This window comes from Dama dama, chromosome 32 (assembly GCF_033118175.1).
Source record: "Dama dama isolate Ldn47 chromosome 32, ASM3311817v1, whole genome shotgun sequence".
NCBI classification, from domain to species: domain Eukaryota; kingdom Metazoa; phylum Chordata; class Mammalia; order Artiodactyla; family Cervidae; genus Dama; species Dama dama.
In genome coordinates, this window is record NC_083712.1 from 8,712,466 (window position 1) to 8,735,045 (window position 22,580).

At 52.1% G+C, this 22,580-nt stretch overlaps 1 protein-coding gene across 1 annotated transcript in view; it reads left to right on the forward strand.

Moving 5' to 3' along the window:
• The window catches only part of DLGAP2 (DLG associated protein 2), a 629,281-nt gene that overhangs the window by 412,945 nt on the left and 193,756 nt on the right, over window positions 1–22,580 (forward strand). The window lies entirely within an intron of this gene.

Genomic DNA, 22,580 nt, shown 5'->3' on the forward strand with positions numbered 1-22,580 from the left:
TGAGGGGTTGGTTGTTGAACCAGAACATAAGGGTTTGACCCCTGTGTGGCTGTCACCTGTGGGCCCGGCTGGGCGAGATGAGGCAGAGTAAATAAACTGAAAAACTTCCCTCCAGAAACTGAAGTTGAAAGGCTTTTGTTTGAGATTCTCTTCTGGATCCTAAACTTCTTTAAGAATCTGGTGCAAACGTGTTTGTGTCTCCGGGGAAATTCACAGATCAGCAATAACCCCCAAATCAGCCCCTGATCTGGGCTCCCTGACTCACGGTGATGTCCCCATGAGCCCAGTCCAGGCTCCCAGCCCAGGAACAGACAGGACTCTGCCCTTCCTGCCCCGCCGGCGGCTCCCAGGAGTGGAACCTTCACCTCCTGTCCCGGGAGCCATGCTTGTCGTCCTTAAAGCTGGGAGGCATAGCCCGTGCGTTGCATTGCTGATAGAAAGCACTTTGGTTGCTGGGCTTGAAAACCCTCTGCATCTTAGTGTTGTGAGAAAGAAGATTCACGTGTGTCTCGTTGAACACTGCTGTTTAAAGAAGTATGTGCTGTCCTGTGTGCGCTCTTACCGAGATACAGAATCTTGTTGTGCGAGTCTTTACTGTGTGTCTGGACTGAGTGTCACATCACGTGTGTGGGTGCACACGTAAGCTTCGTGTGAACAGTGAGGAGGGGAAGGGGCGGGGGGCAGGCCCAGGTGCTTGTGTGCGCCCCGCGTTCCTGTCTCCCTGGCGACGTGAGCGGCTGTGGCCTCTGTCTGGCCCGCGTTCCCTCTCCTCACGCCCGTCATGCAGACGGCCCACACGGGCTCTGGTGAAGCTGCAGATTCTAACTGGGGTTTGGGGGGCCAGGCTCCCAGCCTGCAGACCACACGGGGGGCCAGGCTCTCGTCCACCGGCCCCGAACCCCCGGCTCCCTGTGGTGCTCTCTGTGGACAATCCAGAAAAAGAAGGAACCTTCCTGGGCGGGTTTGGAGCAGGCGCCCAGCCAGTGTGCAGTGTGGGCCTGCTGGGGGGCTGATGACTGAAAACAGGTGAACACAGACCTTCCAGGAGGCTGAGATGCCCACCAGCCCATCGTCTTCCCTATGACTTCATGTGTGTGTATTTTTAGTGTTGGGTAAACCACATGGTAAATTGCAGAGTTAACGGTTTATTTGATGATTCCAACAAAACAGTCAGGGTGACCTGTTCTGCTCCCAGGAACTGGGGCACAGGCATCTTCTCACATTTAGGTGAATTTCCCTGGGCTCCCTTGGGGCCACTGCTCCAGCACAAAGGCTGCATGGCCTCTTGGGACCCCTGTGGTCTCCTCCTCAGCGTGGCCTCTCCAGGTGTTGTGTCCACTCATGTCCCAGCACTGGCCACAAGCTCCTGGTCCCCGGCACTGTGGGGCCTGGGCCTGCCCAGGGGGTGCAGCCCCCACCTGCGTGGAAGGCTGTGGGGGTGTTAAAACCCCCCTCACCAGCAGGGAAGGGACCCTGATTTGGTATCAAACCGTTTAGTTGGTGTGAGATTTCTGGGGCAGCCAAACCAAAGTGCCACAGTCTGGGTGGAAAGGCAAACAGAAATCTGTCGGTTCTGGAAGCTGGGATCTGAGATGCAAGCCTCCCAGGGCTGGTCCCCAAGACCTCTTTCCCGGTTGTGTGGATGGCCATCTTCTCCCCATGTCCCCATGGTCACCCGTCTGTGTGCCTCTGGGTCCTCATCTCCTCTTCTTACACGATCACCAGTCACATAGGGTGTGAGTCCCCCAGGACGTCGTTACACCATCACCACCGCTCTGAAGCCTTGGTCCCAGGTGCTGTCTCATCGGAGGTCCTGGGGTCACTGTCCAGCCCGGGACGCTGGCTGTGCTGCTAGTTCCACCAGAGATGCCGCTCGTCCTGCCTTCCCATCTCTGTGTTTCCTCTGTTTATCTCATCATCGTTGTTCAGTTGCTAAGTCGCGTCTGACTCTTTGCAGCCTTATGGACTGTGACATACTAGGCTCCTCTGTCCTTCACTGTCTCCCACAGCTCACCCAGATAAAACCGTTCTTGCTGAACTAAAAGCTGTTACCTGAGTGTCCTCTCACTGGTGATGGCAATGACCCATCTCGAAAGCCAAGTCAGCCAGCACACGGACCGCAGCACGTCAGCCTGTGTCCCCGTGGACAGAGCCGCCGCAGCCCCATCACCACGTGTCCTCAGGACCGGGCACTCAGGGGAGGGGCCACGGCAGGGCCAGTGGGGACGGGGAGCCCTCTGCCCCGGCACCCAGGACACCCAGAGCAGCCAGCGGAGGTGCACAAGTAAACGTCCTCTCCCTCTCCTTTCACTGCTGAGAATAAATCTTTGCTCAAATTCATGTCCATTGAGTCAGTGATGCTATCAAACCATCACATCCTCTGTCGTCCCCTTCTCCTCTTGCCCTCAACCTTTCCCAGCTGATATCAGGGGCTTATACCAATGAATCAGCTCTGCGTTAGGTGGCCAGAGTATTGGAGCTTCAGCTTCAGCATTAGTCCTTCCAACAAGTATTCGTGGTTGATTTCCTTTAGGATTGACGTGTTTGATCGCCTTGCAGTCCAAGGAACTCAAAGGTCTTCTCCAAGACCACAATTGGAAAGCATCCATTTTCAGTGCTCAGCCTTCTTTATGGTCCGACTCGCACGTCTGTACATGACTACTGGAAAAACCATAGCTTTGACTAGACGGACCTTTGTCAGCAAAGTGATGTCTGTGCTGTTTATCTCATTTGGCATCAAATTTAAGTTCCGTTAAGTGCCTGAATTTTACAGGGGTGGACCGTTCTGATACTTTCTACTTGAGTGAATTCTCAGAGCCTTTGTCCCTCTCCTAAATCCTCCATCCCTTGAGTTCAGCTCAAATCCCTCTACTGTTACAAAGAGGCCAAACTAAGTCCTGTGAGCTCTGGCGTCTTAGCACTTGGCGTCTGACGGCATCACGTGGCGGTGACAGAGGAAGACTCCTTGGTTTTCAGACATCTTCACGTCTCCCCAGGGATGCTAGAGACGGGTCAAGCCCCGAGATTGGCAGGGCCTCAGTCCTTAAGGCCACAGGCCAGGGTGTAGCCGGACATGGTGGGGGAGAGTCTGCACCCAGAGGACGGTGCCCCTGGGGCCGCACCTCCTGACGCCTCCCACCTGTCGGCTTCCCTTTCTGTTCTCAGCTCTGTGCCGTTAGTAGCGAGCATCCTGTTTTACCTGCTTCTGTTAGTATTATTGCTTCGCCTGTGTTTCCTCTCTCCTGAATAGACATGTCAGCTGCTCAAGGGAGAAGAGAGTCCTATTTTTCTTTTGCTCTCTGCCTTGTGCCCAGAAGCACCTCCAGCACCCAACAGGCGGTCTTTAGCGAGCTGCTGAATGGCACTAACATGATACCCTCGTTTGCAGTAAAGCTCTGAGGCAGCCCCTGTTTGTGCAGCATCTCCATCCTCTCGTTAGACTTCCTGTCTGGGCCGAAAGGCAGGTTGGGTCCCAGGGCCCAGTTTGTACCCAGAGGTATTCTTGTCAGTTGGACAGAGGTTAGGTGCGTTTCCCGGACTGGTGACAAGAGAAATGGACAGTGTAGGCAGGCTGGTCCCGACTGGCGTTCTGCCCTGAATGCCTCCCCAGCCACTGCAGAATTCATATTCATGGCTGGACAGTAGCTTCTGTGATTGGAAATCTCTTCCACTCAATCCCATTATCCTCTCACTTCCCACGGCTTGATTGGAAGAGGAGGGATTTAAAGATATTTTATGTTTTCTCAAATTTGATGGTAATGAAACTGGATGTTGAAATTTGAGCCGAATAAATCATAGCTAACAGGACATCTCAGGGCCCTACGTGTAAGGACTAGAATTGTGACTGGAGAGTTTAGCTTCTGTGTCCTTGCCAGGTGAGGAAGGAGACGTGAATGTTCGTAAGCTTGTCCTATGCCCTACGTGCTTCATCTTGGATCAGGCAACCGTCACAGCAACAATGTGAGAAGTGCATTTCTAGACTCTGGACCTAGAAGCTGGACCCCAGAGCATCACGGCTTAGGAGGAGGCTTTTGAATATACCCACTTTGCGCTGGAAGAGGAAACAGAGAGAACAGGCAGCTTCTCACAGACGCGGCCCTGGCATGTAGACCAGTGAACCTGGTGGGGCAGACGGGCACCAGGACCGCTGGGGAGGGGCGGTCAGTGACCCGGCCGCAGGCACCTGAGCGCCAGGACCAGCCACACCGGCTTTGCCTTCTCCCCTCCCTGTCTCAGCAGGTGTGTGCAGCAAGCCAGCATTTCAGCAGCTCACATACTGAAGTACCATCTGATAGTGCTGTTTTGCTGTTAGTTTCCTAAATACTTCAGATGAGTGGCATTTATTATTTTTGTTCAAAATAGGTCATGAGTAAATTTAAGTTGCTAAATAGGAAAAACCACTGGGTTAAATATTTATTAATCCTTCATCCCTCCCTCCATCCTTCCCTGTCTTCTCTCCTTCCTTCCCGGAGAGCAAGACTCATGAAGAATCTGTGTGTATCTGCATCTGTCTCTCCCCTCTTCTGAAGGTGCCCTCTGTGCATGTCTGTGTCTAGATCTCTACCTATGTTTCTACTTGTGCATGTGTGTTTGTATCAATGTATCTGTCTAAGTCATAGGGTTTCCATGTGTCAAGTGCCTGAGTACAGGATTTGCAGATGTAATTTTGACTCTATGCAATTTCTTTATTCCTTCGCTTCAGAATATAAAAGCAGGGTAAAAGAGAAGTTAGAAGAAAGAACAGTCTTTTGGGGAGAGATGTCCCTTTAAAAAAGAGTGGGGATTCCCTAAGGAGAAAAGAGCAATTGTTCAGAGAGAAAGTGCAGCATTCCGGAAGGCCCAGGGGAGGGGAGCATAGCGGTGTGTGTGAGAAGCCACGGGCAGCAGGAGCAAAAGGTGGTGGCCGCTCACGCAGGAGGCCGGAGGCAGCACCCTGCTTCGTGCGGGTGCCGGGGGCGCGAGGCTTCCCTGGCGGCTCAGACGGTGAGGAGTCCGCCCGCAGTGCAGCAGACCTGGCTTCAGTCCCTGGGTCAGGAAGATTCCCCTGGGGGGGGGCTTGGCAGTCCACTCCAGGGTTCTTGCCTGGAGAATCCCGTGGTCAGAGGAGCCTGGCGGGCTACAGTCCATGGGGTCGCAAAGAGTTGGACGCGACTGAGGGACTGAGCAGACGTGAAGCACATTGGGAACAAACCCTGGGGTGTGAGCCCGGAGACGAGGCCTGGGAAAAGTTGGGTCACTAACCCTTGCTGTAAAAAGAGTAGTGTGATCTTTCGGTTGTTATAAATTTTGTCATTCTTTTCCTTTTTTAGGTCAGGTGTTTGCTTGTTCTGTGGCTTTGTGGCCTTTCCTCCCAAATCTCATAAACACTCAGCATACATCACCGTGTCAGTCACGGTGTACCACGTAATTGTGTGCCTTACGCGTCTTTTTCTTTTTTCTCTTACTTGTCTTGTGAAACCATCACCCATCATCTCATGTAGAGGCAATAGAAAGAGAAGGCTAAGATAGGAACATTGTTTTGATTAATTTACTTTAATGAAGCATTTCTCTTTTTTAAAGGTGATGGGAGAAGACTGGGGGTGGGTGTCTAGCAGGTAGAGCTCACCTCCAGGCCAGCTGTTCTGAGTCCAGGGAGCGTCGGCGTCACTGAAGGGCTGGCTGCCCCGCACGCGGCCGGTCCCTCCTGAGGTCCTTGGTGGGAGCGGGGGATTGAGAATCCGTGCGTGCAGCCCACGGGGCCCACACGTCACAGACGGGCTCCAAGCCGTAAGCACCCATCACCCCGGGTGTCAGGTAGAGCGTGATGGGGACAGTCTCACACTCAGGGAAAAAGTCTCTTTTCAGTGTTGAAGGTGAATTTCCCCGAAGGGGAGCTCTGGGCAGAGGGACTGGGTGGGGGCCCTGGCTGCTGTGTTTGCTGGGGGCCGACTCCACAGGCGAGCAGACCCCACCCCCGCTCTCCCCCTCAGGATGAGGGCAGGTAGATGTGCCCGGCTCCCATCGAGAAGCTTCCTAGCTCAGCGCATGGACCCACGGATGCAGGTCCTTTGCAGTGGGGCCGCCCCTCACAGGACAACTAGGAGCTGCCCAAGCTCTGCCCACCACACACCAGGAGCAGAGACGCACAGAAGGGACAGAAAACCTAAGCAGCTGCATGGAGAGCTCGCTTTCAGACCCAGAGCTCTCAACTCAGAGCCGATGGTCTGAGCTCTGCAGTAAGTGGGTGGTGGGGCAGGGGAGGCTGAGTGAGGTGTACATCAGGGTGCGGATCTTACATCTTACGGCCCATTTCTTGTTTACTGTATTGCAGTGGAGGCCGTGCACTTTCCCAAGTGAACACAGAGTTAGAAGCAACCACAGCGACATTTATCCCAGTGTGAGGATTTCAGTCTTGAGCCTGGACCCATGGGAGTGTCATTGAAACACTCACCCATGTTGTTCTGGGCATGCTATCCTGAATTTCAGTGAAGGAGCATGGGTTCGCTAAGGTGCTGGTGTGTTTAGAATCAGCGTAGCTCATATTTTAATCATGCTATAGGACCACACGGGGTTTGTCTTCACCACTCCTGGAGGTCTGGGACCCTGAGCCATTGCGGGTGACCCCATCGCGGTGTGCCTGACCTGGGGGTGGTCTGCGTACAGGGCGCAGGCACAGTTCTGAGGATGATAACTGGCTTGGCTGTTTCAGCATTTCCGTTTACTCCTGTTGGACTGGTCCACCAGACAAGGGTGCCGGCAGGGCCAGCTGGTGGGCTTCTGCCAGGCCCGGGGGTGTGGTGTGGACGGGCAGCACATGCAGCACGGACCCCAGGCCCCCACCCTCGGGGAAGGCATCTGCTGCCTGCGGGGCGGGTAGGGCCTTGTCAGTGCAGACCAGGGCCAGGGCCGGGCATGACCTGTGTGCAGAGACGTCTGCCCGTGGAGAGCTTGCGCCCTTGATGGAGACGCAGGTCTCATCAACACTGGGCGATGTTATTTGTCATAGACTAAATGCACGTGTCTTCTTAAAAGGTATAGTGTTTGGTGATGTTATTTGTCACAAACTGAATACATGCGTCCCCTTAAAATGCACACAGTGACGTGGGACACAGTGTGACGGTGTGAGGAGGAGGGGTGGGGGTGATTAGATTCAGATGAGCTGCGGGTGGTGAAAGGGTGTCGTGAGGGGGGTTAGTGCCCGTGGCGGCGTCAGGACCGTGCATGCTCCCTCGGCCTTCCCGAGTGCAGACGGCCCGTCCAGTCTGCAGCCTGGCCGGAACCCATCACGGCCTCTGGGATGGTCACACGTATGCAATAGAGCAGCCGCACAGAGACTCTTTTAAATAACAGGCAAGTTGCTGTGCAGAATGTCCAGTTATCCTGTGTTTGGAAAGTCATTCCAATGGTCAGTTATTTCCCCTCCTTGTGACAGGGCAGGACAGGACCTGAGATGTAACGGGGGGGGCGGAGCTGGGAATGACTGGGGGAGACCCCGAGGCCAGGCTGAGCCTCCCCAGCACCGCCCCTTCACCGAAAACCCCGGGCCGGCCCCGCTGCCTCCCCGGACCATGTGCACGTCTGCACATCAGTAACCAAGGCAGCACTACGCCCCCGATCAGGAGGTCACCTCGTGTTCTGGGCTGGTTTTTCATCCTTTTCAGGACAACTGAGCAAAAGGTTACAAGAGTCATTTTGAAAACAGTGGGGATCTTGAAGATCTCTGTTTGCGCCAATTTACTTCAGAAGGACATCTGGGAGGTATCCGTTCCTGCTGTGCGTGACCGCAGCTCTGAAAATTAAGCTTCCCTCCATCCTGTAACACCCAGCGGAGCATTTGCATCAACTGGGTTCAGAGGTCTGAAGTGAGTTCACCTCTAAGTGCTTATCATCCTATAGTTACTCATCTCGTTTAGCTTCAGTAGCTCTACTTTTGTGTTATCAAGACATTATGTCATGAAAACAATGAATAGATTGTTGAAAGCACTGCGAAACTCTGTCATCTAATTTAATAGCTCACTTTAAGGCTGGATGCCACTTAGCAGAGGGACAGTGTGGGGACCCCGAGGGGGCCCGGGTGCCGGGGAGCGAGAGTGGGGCCGGCCTCCTCGGCTCGCAGGCTTACTTCCTGCCTGGGGCCCTGAGCCTGAGGCGGCACCAGGGCTGTTTCCTCACCCTGTGAGCTGCCTTGCTATGCCCTGGAAATCGGGCTCTTGGATATCAGAGTCGAGCCAGACCTCCCAAGTCCTGGGTCTGTGCTTTATGTCACTCTCAGGGCGTCACCAGGAAGCTGAAAAACACCGCAGTCCTGGGGCAGCCCAGGACACCCCACCTCGAGGCAGTCGTGGCAGGACTCCGTGCCCTGCAGACCCTCGCGGGCACTGACGACTGTCTTGTTAGTGACCAGGCCTTCCAGGCCCTCGAGATACAGAGAAAAGAATGCAACTGTTCATCTCGGGGGAGAGGTGGGCGGATCACAGCACCTAAAAGGAGACGCCGCTCCTGCTGGGACAGGGCTGTACAGAGTCTGTGACAGGGCCACCTGATACGGGGTCCCCCTCCCTCTGACCCTCATGGGTGAAGCCTACCTTCCTCCGGGGACCAGCCCCCGGGGACGTCTCCTGAGCCCAGGTGACACTGCAGCGAACAGGCTCTCACTAGTTTAACGTATGTTTGATGTGTATATGTGATATATGTACGTACATTAATCATTTCTTATGTTCAGTGTGGCAGTTTAAAATAAGCATAACCCTAGAGATAGGAATTCTACTTCTGCAGATTTATGTTAAAGAGATATAAAATGTAAACTCCTTGTTCACCTCTGAACCCCAGCACCTGGAATAGTAAAAAAACAGAAAGCTTTCACTAGGTATTTATGGAATCTTGAAAAAAGCCAAACTAATACATGTAGACATACGTGCAGAAACATTATTTTTGTAACAGCAAGAAATTAGAAGCCATGGTGAATGTTCCATCAAAGAGAACTGGTTACATAAGCTTTAGTCCATCCAGTACATGGAGCTCAGTGGACACTTAAAGTCATGTGTATGATGAGTATGTGTGTGGAAAGATAGGCTCCAATAGTGAGAAATTATATACAACCTTATGTTAGTTGGGCTGAAAAAATAGTGTGAGTAATGTCACCTTACTTTCATAGAAAGTAAATCTAAGCATCTATGTATATACAGAAAATATTGGGAGAAAGCTATTCATCAGGACAGGAGCAGTGCCATATTTGCATTGGACACGTTATAGTGATAATCTCCTTTATATATTTCAGCCAATTTAGAGTTATCACCTATGATCATTAGTTCTGCAATAGAAAAATAGGCTCTTTTATCTTTTTAAAGAATAATGATGTACTTTCGAGTAGTAGAGATAATAAAGTATTTAAAATTCTCAAATATGGAAAAAGTGCTTAAAAAATTAGTACTGCCTCTACCTATTTTGTGCTGGATGCTATAAAACATAGAAAGAAGAGCAGCAGTCAAGGATAAAATGATCTTAGACTCAGATTGATCTCAAATAGACTCAGATTGTCCAGCAAAAGAGCCCTGCAGGATGGCCTCTGACGTGGACACCTTACATCCACAGATTCGGAGGGTGACTGACCAACTCAAGGAGAGAAACCGCCTGGTGACAAGAACAGTCAGGAAGCTCCCAGTCAGAGGAGACTAGCTTTCCTGCTTGCGTCTCATTTTTTTAGGAATTGCGTCCACTCTTTAATGAATGGCTAACTCTCACTGCTCTTTCACTCCCCCCAAGACCTCTGCCCCCTGAACCCCTGTGTTTTCAGATTCTCTTGCTTTAAGGGCATGAAAATATCTCAGTATTTGAATGGCCACATCGCAGCCCATATTAGCTTCATGGTGACAGGAAATATGAATTAAATTCCTGGCCAGATGACCACTGGCAGTTCCCAGCAAGCATTTTCCAGCTGAGTAAACTAATAAATCTATTTATTCTTCATGGATGACAGGGCCCATTAGCTGCGGATGCCTTTGGCAGGAGGTTCTGGAGACAGAAGGTCATTTGCTCTCACTCTCCTCTCTTTAGATGTAATATGTTCATGCAGGAGGACTCACACAGCCTGTGCTGAGACTCAGAGCCTCAGTTAGTGATGAAACACATGGATGTCAGGAGAAGAGGGGTCTCATTATTCAGGAGGTCATTCAGATGTGTGGCAGGCATATACTCTGACTTGAGCATGATCAGTTCATAAAAGAGCCCGGTCGGAATGCATTACGTCAGCATTTCAGGTGTGTATTTGTGAAGACATTTTCTATGACCCGAAATAAATTCGATTCTGAGCGTCCAGGCCGTCCGGGCACAAAGAGGCCCTATGGCCCCTGTGGCCCCGACCACAGAGAGTGCGCCAGCTCTTCAGACTCTCAGGGAGGGAGAAATTTCTTACCCAGAATTCATGTGAGCAGTACGTTTAGAGAAATATCCTTCCCCTAGTTAAAAAATAGAGACAGTAGATGGTTTTGTGGGTGGTTTCTCGCAGCCACAGCCCTCCACCTGGCCAGGAGTGGACGGTCCAGGTAAAACCCCTGGAGGGCTTTTTTTTTTTTTTTCAGGAATCATTTTGCCATTTCAGTGGTATTGAGCCAGGAAAAGGCAACAGTAACTTTTAAAAAATGCGTCTATTCATTCAACACAACTATCACAGCTACTCAGCATTGTCACTGTGCTAGAAGCGGAAACTACACACCACAGATGCTCTGCCCCTCTGGCTCTGCCTTCTTCGCCGACTTGTTCTGAGCGCTGGGGCTGGGGCAGGACTTAGACACGCAGAGGGAAACCTTTCGTGTGGGCAGAAGTGCCTTGGCCCCACGGGATGTGGACCGGGAGCAGGGCTGGCCCTGGAGGAGACGTGGAGCGGGTTCTGAAGGGCGGAGAGGGGAGAACGAAGGACCGACCTCAGGGAGGACACGGCCCTGGGCGGGGGGAGCTGCGTCCACACTCGCTGCTGCACGAGACAGGGCAGGGACCTGGTGGGCCAGGATGTCCTAGAGATGGGCGGAGTGGTAAGCAGAGGGCAGACTTTATCCTGAAAACTAGGGAAGGTTTTAGACGTTTCTGCAAAGAAAATGCTGTCACCCTCACAGAATCCACTTTGCTTCATCAAACTCACCCATAACCTCTTTTATCTATTTATTAAAATAATCCTGTCTTTTCCTTCCTGCCTCTTTTGCTGGAGAAAATGGTTCCATTTTTGTGGAGGCTTTAAATAAAGCAGTGTGACCTTTGTGTGGGGGTCATGTCCAGGGCCACCTCTGCACCCCCACCCCCACCCCCGAGACCCCTGCGCACTGCGTGCAGTCACAGAGAGTTCTGTTCAACCTCTCACTCCTCTCCTGCGTGGCCCTGGCCTGCCCTGAGGATGCTTCACTCTTCCATCTCCCATCTACTGCAGGGGACTGCACCCGAGGGCTCCAGTGTGGCTGTGTTGGGCGGGACTTGGTGCTGGGCTAAGGTTCTGCCTGAGAACTCAGAGAGGGGTCTAAGCCCTCATTTCTGTCTTGAAGCCGTCATTCACACCTATCAGCCATTAGACTGAGCCCATAATAACAGCAAGCAGCCTGTGCTCCGTGTGGGAAGGTATCCGCTGGCATCACCGTCCTCGGAAGTGACCAGGGAGGGATCGTCCAGGAACAGAGTTAAATGAAACTCAGAAGGCGGGTGGCAGACAGCTGGGCACCAGTTACTCCGAACCAGGGTTGTTTGGAGCAGCTTCCTGGGATCCATATAAGCTCGACATCAGAAACAAGTTAGAAGCAACACAGTCAGGAGATGCTCCTGGGCAGGAAAGGCCATCAGGACAGGACATCCAAGAGAGTGAGAAAGTGTGGTGATGGTGGGGCTGAGGGGTCACGGCGGGGACAGGGAGTGGACTGGCCCCCAGGGCTGTGTGCTCTGAGTTTCAGAGTCCAGCAGTGGGACCAGCTCGAAGCTCGGGTGCACGGGCCAGAGCTTGACTCCAGGGCAGGAGGCTAGTTCCATCCGAGTGCCCAGGTGGGAACAAGGGGGGACGTTAGGAGGGGTGAGAGGTGACTTGTGGGCTGCCCCCACGTGACGGCTCACAGACAATAGGATGGCCAGGGTTTAACCCCGGGACCCGAGCCGCTGCTCGGAGCGCACAGCCAGGCTAGTCTGTCCAGAGCCTGGAGGAGAGAGGGTGAGCCTTCAGAGGCGTCTGGGCGAGTCCTCTGGGACATTTTCCTGTCCTTGTTTTACTCTGGTATTTAAGGAACGAGCATCTCTGGGCCACTGACCTTCGGGCGTGGCCCTGGCTTGCCGATGCGGTGGTCGTGCAGCTGGTTTGTCCGGTCTGTCTGTCCATCCCTCCTGTGACTGCACGTCCCCCTTGATGGGGGATCGCAGTGTCACCCTGGGAGCTGGGGGAAAGACTGTTCCAGTGCTGTGACATCTTTTGGGAGAACCCAGATCACAGGGCTGAGGGCATGAAGAGCTAATCCAGCGCCCATTCTTCAGAGGGAGACGCTGGTGTCAGAGGCGAGGGGGGCGCAGAAGCGGTCGGCCTCCCACCACTCGGAGCTGGGATTGGGGCGGTGTGACACGGGTCCATGGCGCCTGCCCATGACCTGAGTCCTGTCTTCCCACGAGCTTGCTCAGCCAGGGAGCTTTGGGGCCAAGTCAGCCTGGTTCTGGTTCTGTAACAGAGTCCAGCCCCGCCCTGCTGACCCCCACACTCCCAGCCGCCCCCCTGAGTGCCGTCACCCCACTGTGCTTCACTGCCTGGCAAAGGCTGCAGTGGAGTGGAGCAAACGGTCCTTGTCCAAAATTGCCAAAAATAGCCTGGCTACTTTCCTATTAACTTTGAATTTTAATTGTGACCTTCCATGGGGTGGAAGCAGCAGAGCCCCAGGGCCTGAGCATGAGGCCAGGTTTTCTGTGCAGCTCTGGGGACACAGGGCGTCCTGGACCAGAGCATCCTGGCCCAGCGGCTGTGCTGGACCGGCCCCGGTGAGGGCTCTGGGCTCCAAGTCGTGGGGACTAGCCCTACGAACTCACACGTCTGCATGTTGGAGGGGTTAGAGTCCCCAGTAAATGCTATGTGTTTCCTACAGCTGTTCTCCAAATGCAAACAGACTGGTTTTGTTATAAATATGGAACCAGGGCTTCAGGAAGGCGTTGGGCTCCTGAGAATGTCACAGGAGGCTGATCCAGACTGAGGGAGCAAGGCTCCCTGGGTGGCAAGCAGTTCCCCACCATCAGGCTGTTAGGGTTGTGAGCTGGGCGGGTCTTTGGGGGAGGGAGAGCTGTCCTGCACTTGGCAGGGTGTTTTGCACCACCCTTGGACTCCAGACAGTGCTGGACACTGCCCTCCCACCCCAGGAGGACCCCGGTGGGGAGATTGGTCCTTATCACAGCCCAGTTCTCCCATCACCCTCCCTCCCGAGTCACAGTGGAGGGTCCCCCGGAACCAAGCTCTTCAGATGCAGCCTCAGGTCTAGCACACACTCAGCTTCCCTTGACGCCACTTTCAAATTTCTCTCTCCTCCTGAGATTCATCCTGTGTCCTCCCCACTTAAGAGCTTCTGGTGATTTCCCTCTGATTCTGAGCACATTAGTGACTCAAGACTGTCCTTCCCATCTGTCCTCCTGGCTGTGTTGGGACCTCAGATCATCAGTGAGGTATGGGAGTGTCCTGGGTCATCAGTGAGGTGTGGGAGGTGTCCTGGGTCATCAGTGGGGTATGGGATGTGTCCTGGGTCATCAGTGAGGTGTGGAGGTGTCCTGGGTCATCAGTGAGGTATGGGGGAATCCTGGGCTCCCAGGAAAGTTCTGGAGGACAGCCCTGCAGTGTCCCCGAGGACTGGGCCACTGCTGTGTGTGGTGACAGCAGGGTGGTCAGGCAGAGACAGTCCTGACCTGTTGTCTGGGGGCCCATGGCTGTACGTGCCCTGCTCCAGGCCCCACTTCCACATCTGCGTAGGTGGAGCTGCTGGCTGGCAGTCCCTTGTGCTTGATTCAGGGATTTCCCCAGTTCGACATAGTTCTTCATTCCTCCCAAACAGCTAACCGCCCTAAAGCAGTCTTATCCTGGAAGAACAGTGAGTGCTAGTGGAGAAGTAAAAACAGTCATTCTAAGATATTTTAATAGTTACCTTGTTGTAATTCTATGGTATTTGTAAATCAATTTGACTCAGCAGCTAAATTGATATTTCTCTGGCCTTTAGCGACCAAGCTCCAGTGTATTAAAGACTTTGCCAGGCGTCCCCACAGTGAACACCACCCACATCCACTGAACTTCCATCCTGGGTCTGTTGACCTGCAGCCGCATGTCTCTTAATGAAACACATCTTATGCTAACTGTTCTGCTTCATCGTTAATTTTAGCTATTCGATTTGAAACTTATGTGTTTTAATTGTGTACAATGAACAGTTAAATTATATACTATTGTAACTCAAAGAAAACAGACTTTTGTATAATCAAAACACACAAAAAAAGTGCTGTTGAAAGCAGGGAGTTTCAGTGTTAATAAGTATAGGACCAGAAGAGCAAAAGGAGCCTGACCTTGAGGCCTGGAAACCCAGGTTGACACCAGAGCCGCAATTTCTGACTCTCATTGAGCCGAGTTGCCTTCTCCTCCCTGAACCGGTGTGTGTGATTTGTAAAGCAGTGGGAGGCTAAGTTGGTGGGCTCTGGACAGGGCAGACGGGTGACGGTCGGGCACGCCAGGCCTGAGCTGGACCGGCCGGGCCTAGCTCCTGGCTCCGCCCACCCGACGCTCCTGGCTCCGCCCACGCTCCTGGCTCCGCCCACCTCTGTGCTCCTGGCTCTGCCCACCCCTGCGCTCTGTCCAGTCCGGCTTGGAACCACCTGTGACATTGCTGTGTCTACCCCATGTGACTCAAAGCTCACCATGCTGTTCTACCTTCATTTAGGTAGCTTCCAAGCTAATTTTCATGGACGTTTCAGAACCTGAATTTGCAGAAAGCTGAGCACCACGTCCCTGAGTCTGAAGCCTGTTTCCCGTCATTGGCTCTGCCCTCGAGATTCCCTGCTGTGCTTCTCCAGCTGCGTTCGTGTCCCCATCTGTCTGACAATCGGGGCACCCCTGCCCAGCATGCACGCCCACGCCAGGATCTCTCTGCTCCTAGAGCAAGACAGCCAGGCGAGGTCCAGAAGGAAAGTAGGTGCCGTGGGCGTGGGCCGGACGTCCAGGGCCCTCGCCCAGCCTCCTCCTCCCTCCCTGCCCCCAAGCCCTCTCCAGAGGTCTGCGCCTCTTGCCTCTTCTCCTGCATCCACTCTTGACCCCTGTCCTCCCTGGAGCCCCTCCCCCAGCACCAGACACCCTGTTGCAGCATGTCAGGGCTCCTCCAGGCTGCACCCTCCCAACCAACTGCTGTCTTCCCCACCTGCCCCTTTCACCGCTCCTCCTGCCCCTGTCTCCTGTGGGCCTGTAGGTCCCACGGCAGTTCTGGAATCCCACCCACCACACAGGCCTCAGGCTGCCTTCCTCTCAGACACCTGCTACCTGACTGGTACTCGTATCTGATCTCCCAGGTCAGTGCTTGGAGATCCGCTAGGTGCCTCCCTGACCTGTGGGCGGCATGGGGGCACATGCTGGGGATAGCGTGTCCCCCACAGTCTCTGGCCCGTGAAGCCCAGCTCTTTGCCTGGGGCTCTAATCCACAGAGTGGCAATAACAGGGCTCCTTGGGAAGATCACACGGGAAGATTCACACGTTCCCACAGGGAATCACTGCATGCTTGGCTTTCTTCCTGGCAACAGTGCAGCTCGGTGAGCTTAAGGGGAGTATCAGCTGTTACCCCACCCTGACTCAGGTACACCCTTCCTGTCCCCACATTCCCAACGCTTGGGGCCACGTGCCACTTCCTGAACATGCACCACAACGTCGGCCATCTCCTTTCCCTGAATCCCCTCTTCCCGGCCCGCCCCCACCCCCGCCGCTGCTCCCCTGCTCCTCACAGTCCTCGCGGAGGTCGTGCTCTGTTCCCCGTCCTGGCTCCTCCTTGGTGACGGTGCCTTGTGCCCTGTGTCCTGCTCCATCCTCTGCCGTCAGCCTCTCACTAATAGCACTTTAAACATATAAACTTGATGACAGAAGAAACAGGCTGGGAGACCAGACAGAAGAACCGAGGAGTGGACGGGTGTGTAGAACAGAGGACAGAATGGGTACATGTCTGTTGTCAGTGACAGTGAGCTCCGCCTGGCAAGGGAGTGCAGAGTCCAGCGGACCCTGCCCTGTGGTTAGCTGCCTCCTCGGGGTCACCCTCCATTCAAGTCCAATGGCTTCTGCCCTCAACACTCTTGATTTAAAAGCAGCAAACAGCCTGTGAGATAAGTACCAAGGGCCTCGGTTGCTGTCTCCCCCGAGTCCAGTCTGTGGCTGTGTTTGCATGTCTATACATACACAGACAGCTACCCTGCCTTCCTGTGTCTGTCCAAATCTTATCTTCCATCTGGGGACTTGAGTCCGAGCAACCAGAAATTGGCTTCATGATACTGAACTTTCATTTCTCATTCTCTCCTGGCTTTCTATTGTTCCTTTATAGTTTAAAATAATAATTTCCTGATGGAAAGTGAAGTTTTTAAACTAAGGATTGGGGAAGTATGATAGGTGTTAGAGCTGGTTACTCCTGCAAAGGTAATGAAGGGTGAATATAAAAATAACTTCAAAAGAGCCTGAGATGTTTTTAGGTGATAGAGATGTAACGGACATTTCATAATGTAAGCCAGAGGGACTGTTTAATACTTTTCAAATTATTCTAAATGCTCACTTTGAACATCAAAGTACCAATGTCAGAGACACAGGGGTTATTAACTTGACCTGATATGACATTTACTAGGTTCTTACCCTGACATCTCCATGGAAACTAATCTCCAATGATTAGTCAAGCATTTGAAATTCTAAGTTAATATGTGCTTTGTAATTTTTTATTTTATTTTTTAGTTTCAGGTCTTTTTAAACATTTTATTGAAGTGTAGTTGATTTATGATGTTTTGTGAGTTTCAGGTGCTCAGCAGAGTGGTTCAGTTATGCATATACATATATTCATTCTTTTTCAGATTCTTTACCCATGTAGGTTATTACAGACTATTGAGTATAGTTCCCTGTGCTGTACAGTAGGTTCTTGTTGATTATAGCTGGGTGTGTGTGTTAATCCCAAGCTCCTAATTTATCCCTCCTCCTCATATTTCCCCTTTGATAACCATATTTGTTATCAAAATATGTGAGTCGGTTTTTGTTTTGTAAATAAGTTCATTTGTATCGTTTTTAAAAATTACATTCCACTTATGAGCAATATCATATGATACTTGTGTTTCTCTGACTCACTTCACTTAGTAGTTGCATCCATGTTGTTGCAAACGGCAGTATTCCATCCTTTTTATGCCTGAGTACCGCTGCGTTGTATATGTGCACCACATCTTCATCCGCTGATCAGCTGACGGACATTTAAGCTGCCTCCATGTCTCGACTATTGTAAACAGTGCTGCTATGAACGTTGGGGTGCATTACTGTTCTGCATAGTGACTGCACCAATTTACATTCCCAGCATCAGTGTAGGAGGGTATGCTCTTCTGCACACCCTCTCCAGGATTGATTGTTTGTAGACTTTCTTGTGATGGCCATTCTGACTGGTGTGAGGTGATAATTCATTGTAGTTTTGATTTGCATTGCTCTAATATCTAGCAATGTTGAGCATCTTTTCATGTGCCTCTTGGCCATCTCTGTGTCTTCTTCAGAGAAATGTCTATTTACATCTTCAGCCCATTTTCTAAATTGGGTTGTTTGTTTTTTTGATATTGAGCTGCATATGCTGTTTGTATATTTTGGAGATTAATCCCTTGTCGGTTGCTTCATTTGCAAATACTTTCTTCCATTCTTTAGATTGTCTTTTCGATTTGTTTATGGTTTCCTTTGCCGTGCAAAAGCTTTTAAGTTTAATTAGGTCCCATTTGTTTATTCTGTTTTTATTTTCATTACTCTAGGAGGTGGATCCAAAAAGAAATTGCTGCAATTTATGTCAAAGTGTTCTGCCTATGTTTTCCTCTAAGAGTTTTATAGTGTCTGGTCTTCCATTTAGCTCTTTAATTCATTTTGAGTTTATTTTTGTGTATGGTGTTAGAGAGTGTTCTAAATGAAATTAGATGTGTCTGTCCAGTTTTCCCAGCAGCACTTATTGAAGAGGCTGTCTTTTCTCCATTGTATATTCTTGCCTCTTTGGTCACAGATTAATTAATACGTGCGTTTTTTATGTCAGTGAGGTGTCACTGACTGCGTGGTGGTGCTGTACTTTACACTTGTTTGGTTGTTGCACATTGTCATGGCTGTGTCTGACGTCATGGGGGCTGGAGAGTCAGACTGCATCTTCCGTTTTGCGCTGTAAATGACCCGCACGGTCATGGAGCCGGTGGAAGGGGGACGTGGTGGCCATGGGCTCTCCCATCAGCTCCGTCTGGGGAAAGTCCACAGAGACAAACATGACGATTCAGCCGAGGCACCTACAGGGAGCAAAATAAGTGAAAAGGAGCAAGGCAGCGGCAGGTCTGGGTTGGGCGTCCTGGAAGGAAAGTCTCCTTAAACCTCCCCCCAAGCCCTTCTCCCGCACCTCCTGGAACTTCAGGCATTTGTTCCAGAGTGTGAACCTTAAGCCCGTTCTCTGCATGCAGCCAGTTAGCATAAATGCTTCTGGAATTCGCACAGACGGCGCTTCTGTTCACAGACACAGGCTGACCTGGTGGGACCCGGCCCTGGTGCTGCCAGACTTGGGCGTCTGTGCAACACGCCTGCCCCCCCGCAGAGAGGAGCCCAGACGGGGCAGCGGGACCAGAGGCGCTGGCCCCTGGTACCTGCAGACGCCCCTGCAGCAGGGGCCTTGCCACACGATCCTACCAAACCCCGGAGCAAACACCGCCATTACTGCCTTCATGCTGACAGAGGAAGCCAAGGCCCAGACGGTTTCTGTCTGATGTAGTGTCTTTCTGTCCTTCTGCTCTGAGAGATAGTATCGTGGAGAGGGTGTGTAACCAGGCTCACATGACCTTTTTCCAGGTCAGTGCAGTAAGCAAACTAGAAATGTAAATACCCCAAGGAAACCAGGAGCTAGAGCGGGGATGGGGGGCGGTGGGCTTGCTGTCTCCTCTCCATCAGCCCCAGGGTAGCCCCCCATCCCTCGCTTGGCAGAGGTCTGTGTGGAAATGCCACAGAGGTCTCCGAGCAGACCACAAGGAACCTGGCATGATTTCAGGGAGACCAAGCAGGACCCACATCAATGCAGCTAATGTGTCTGAAGGACTTGATTACTGCCCCATCTTTATGGCAGAATTCAGAGGCTTGCAGCAAGAAGCTGCAGCACCAGGAACCTTTGGCTCCTCTGAGATGTTGTGTTTTCAAAACGTCACTGCTGCTCACGTTCACGCATGCTGAAGAACAGAAGACAAGACCTGAAGTAGCGCGTGCTTGGGGGTCTGTGTCCTGTCAAGTCCTCAATGTGGGACAAAGAACCCTCTGCCCTCCAGAACACCATGACTTCATTAGCAGGAAGGTCCTGACTCCTGCTCCATCAGGAAATCACAAGTCTCCACCAGGCAGTGTTGCCACAGGGGCTGGGGCCTTCTTGGAATTCTCTTGCAAAGATCTTGATCTTCAATGACCAAATAAACCCCACAAACCATTGTGTAATAGTCTGCACCATTGAACAGTGAAGAAGTAGGTATTCTGTATATTATGATTAAGCCATTCATTAAATTATACACTCTAAAAGTATTACAGAACTTCATTTTGAATGGTCTGAAACCCGGAAGCTGTTAAATTTTAGAATATATCCTCAGGTCTTTAAACAATCTGGGGAATGAATTGAACTGTGCACATTTGGGGAAAGTAATTATTTTTCTGGTCACTTATGGTTACAGTCATGTTGCCCTCCTGTCTCTCCTAAGCCTCAGATTCAATGAATTAAGTCTCCTTTCACAGTGTTTTAGGTAAGTGAACCTGAAAAATATCTACCTCTGTGAACATTTAAAAATCTCTCCACTCTGCGACTGTGTTAGCATCTTTGGCCATCTCCCTGCTTGGGAGTTCCTCCTGTTCGAGTTCGCCACGCATAAGACGTCCTACACTGCAATGTCGTGCTCACCGCTGTCCCCCAGGACCTGTGAGATGCCTGCAGTACATCCTGGCTCTGTCAAGTACTCTGTGCAGGCTGAGCGAGGTACCTTCGCCCTGAGCCAAGACCCATCCTCCCGGGCCAGATCTGCCATCCCAGCTACCTCCTTCTGCCAAAGTTGCCTTTCCTCCAACCAAATCAGCCTGCTGCTGCTGCCCAGACATCAGGCCTCCCCCACCCTGGTTCTCTGTTCCCCTCTGCATCCGCCTCACCCAAGATCTCACCATCGTTGGGGGTAGACCTTGTGGACCACTTTCCCACAGCTGCAGCCACTCCATCCTGTGTTCTCTTCTCTGCCCAACTCTTTGGGCCCTCAGGGAACTTCCATCTGAGGTTTGAGCAGCTCCCGTGGCTGCTCCAAGGCTGCCGTGGAAGAGAGCAAGCCTCCCAAGCAGAAGCTTCCTCCTGAGCACGAGGCCAACTGTTCTCTAACCTTCTCAACTCAGACCAAAACACTCGAGGTGACAGACGGACAACAGTAAAATAACTTGTCCAAAGCACGTGCTCTGGACGCGTGCATTTCTGGTTCATAAACAGGACACCTGGTTGTTTCCCTGAAAGATGCTAACACCCAGCTCCTTTACATTGTGTGGTGGGAGCCATGGTTATCTGTGGACGCAGCTGCCACGCACTCCTCTTTGAATTTTGCACCCAGGGCTTTTTAAAAAGGAAAACATACCTGTATATCATCTATCTGTTAGCATCAGCCAGCTGTGTTTTGAATAAAGTTTTGACTGCAGTTCATCCATCAACATCAAAACGGAGGCTCCCATAGTGACAGCTGAATAGCCCCCACAGCGGGGAAGTCTCTGCCCACAGAGCTCAAAGAGAGGATGTGTTTATGCCATAGCTTGGTCAGGCCACAACACCACGATGCCCATCTGGGGAAGGGGAGAGCTTCAGTTGTTTTATTAAAGTTGGAAGTATGGTGAAAATTCCATCTCCATGTATGGAAGAGACCATGGGTTGCAAAAAGCCAGAAGAGAGATGAATGGTGATCAAGAAGCAAGCATATGGATTTAGTGTAAATGATAAAAGTGAAGTGTGGCATGTCAGTGATCATGATAGCTGATGTTTATCTAATGTATGTCAGGCACTGAGGCCTGGGTGTGTCTATTAGACCACTGAGTCCTCAGAATACTCCACGAAGTGACCAGGATTCTGCCCCCATTTACAGACAGCAAGGCTGCAGCCTAGTGGAGCTGATGGTGTTTGGGTGGTTCTCAGTGACACATGGCCACCGGGACAGAGAGACACATCCAGTCTGGTTCCAGCAGCCTAAGCTCAGCTGCTCCGACGCTGCTCGAACCAACGTGCACTGAGGCTGCCAGGAGGCAGGGGTGCCGCTCAGCTGTGGGTGGGCACTGGGGGGCTCTGCCCTCTGGAGCCCTGCCCTACACACACTCGAGTGGGCGGGCACTGCACTGTCACTCCAAATCGCCTCTCAGCTGGCGTGTGACTGAACACGGGTCTTATGCTTGCCTTGTGTCCTTCCCTAGGGTTCTCGGTCAGGTTCCCAGGGAAGCTGAGCCTGGGGGGTGATCGTTCCAGTGCCCACGGTCCTGGGTCACTGTCCTCAGTCAGCCCCACTGCCCTGCCTGCCCCAGGCTCCAGGAGGGACTGTCCAGGGCTGGGCTTGCGTACCTGAACTGCCCCACAAACCTGAGGCTGAGACCAGAGAGGGCTGAGTCACAGGGAATCAGTCAGGTGAGGCTTAGTCAGTGGGACCAGAGCCCCCGGGGGATGTGAGCCTCAGAGGAAGGAGACCCCCTGGGAGACTCCCCCAGGCCGCCTGCGGACCCAGGCTCTGCCGAGGAGAGTGATCCACTGACATGAAGAGGGGAGCACGTGTTTGTGGAGGGAGCTGAGGTCTGAGATAGGCCAGGAGGTGGTCTGACAGCATAATTGCTCTAAATGAGTTTAAATTTGCAGATGAATCCTTGCCAGGGGCTGAGGAGCTTGTAGGTCTAGTCACTGACACGCTGGCAGGAGGAGTTAGAGAAAGCAGAAGAGATGCCGAAGACGGGTGGAAAATACTGTCTGGTTTTTGGTCAGGAAAGGGAGTACGTTCTAACGATCAGGCGTAATACAGCGAGACTGGCGTTCATCACAGGCAGAGTTATATAGCCTGATTCTGACACTCAGCCCATGACTATTTAGAAAGAAAGGCCAGGATTCTGTGACGGAGCCTGGAGTCACTCAGATCACATGATGCCGCGCGCCCGCATTTCTGTGTTTATAGACATAACACGGCCCTGGATCATGAGTCCATGAAAGCAGAGGGCTGTTTGAAAACAGCTTTCTTTACAAAAAGGGAGAGCGGATGGTGGTGATGGAGTGGACCTCCCAGGTGTGGGTGACTCCAGTCACCTGACCTTCCATCTGCCAGCATGGAAGGGGTCCCAGGGTGTGGCTCTGCGCCACATGGGTGGACACAGC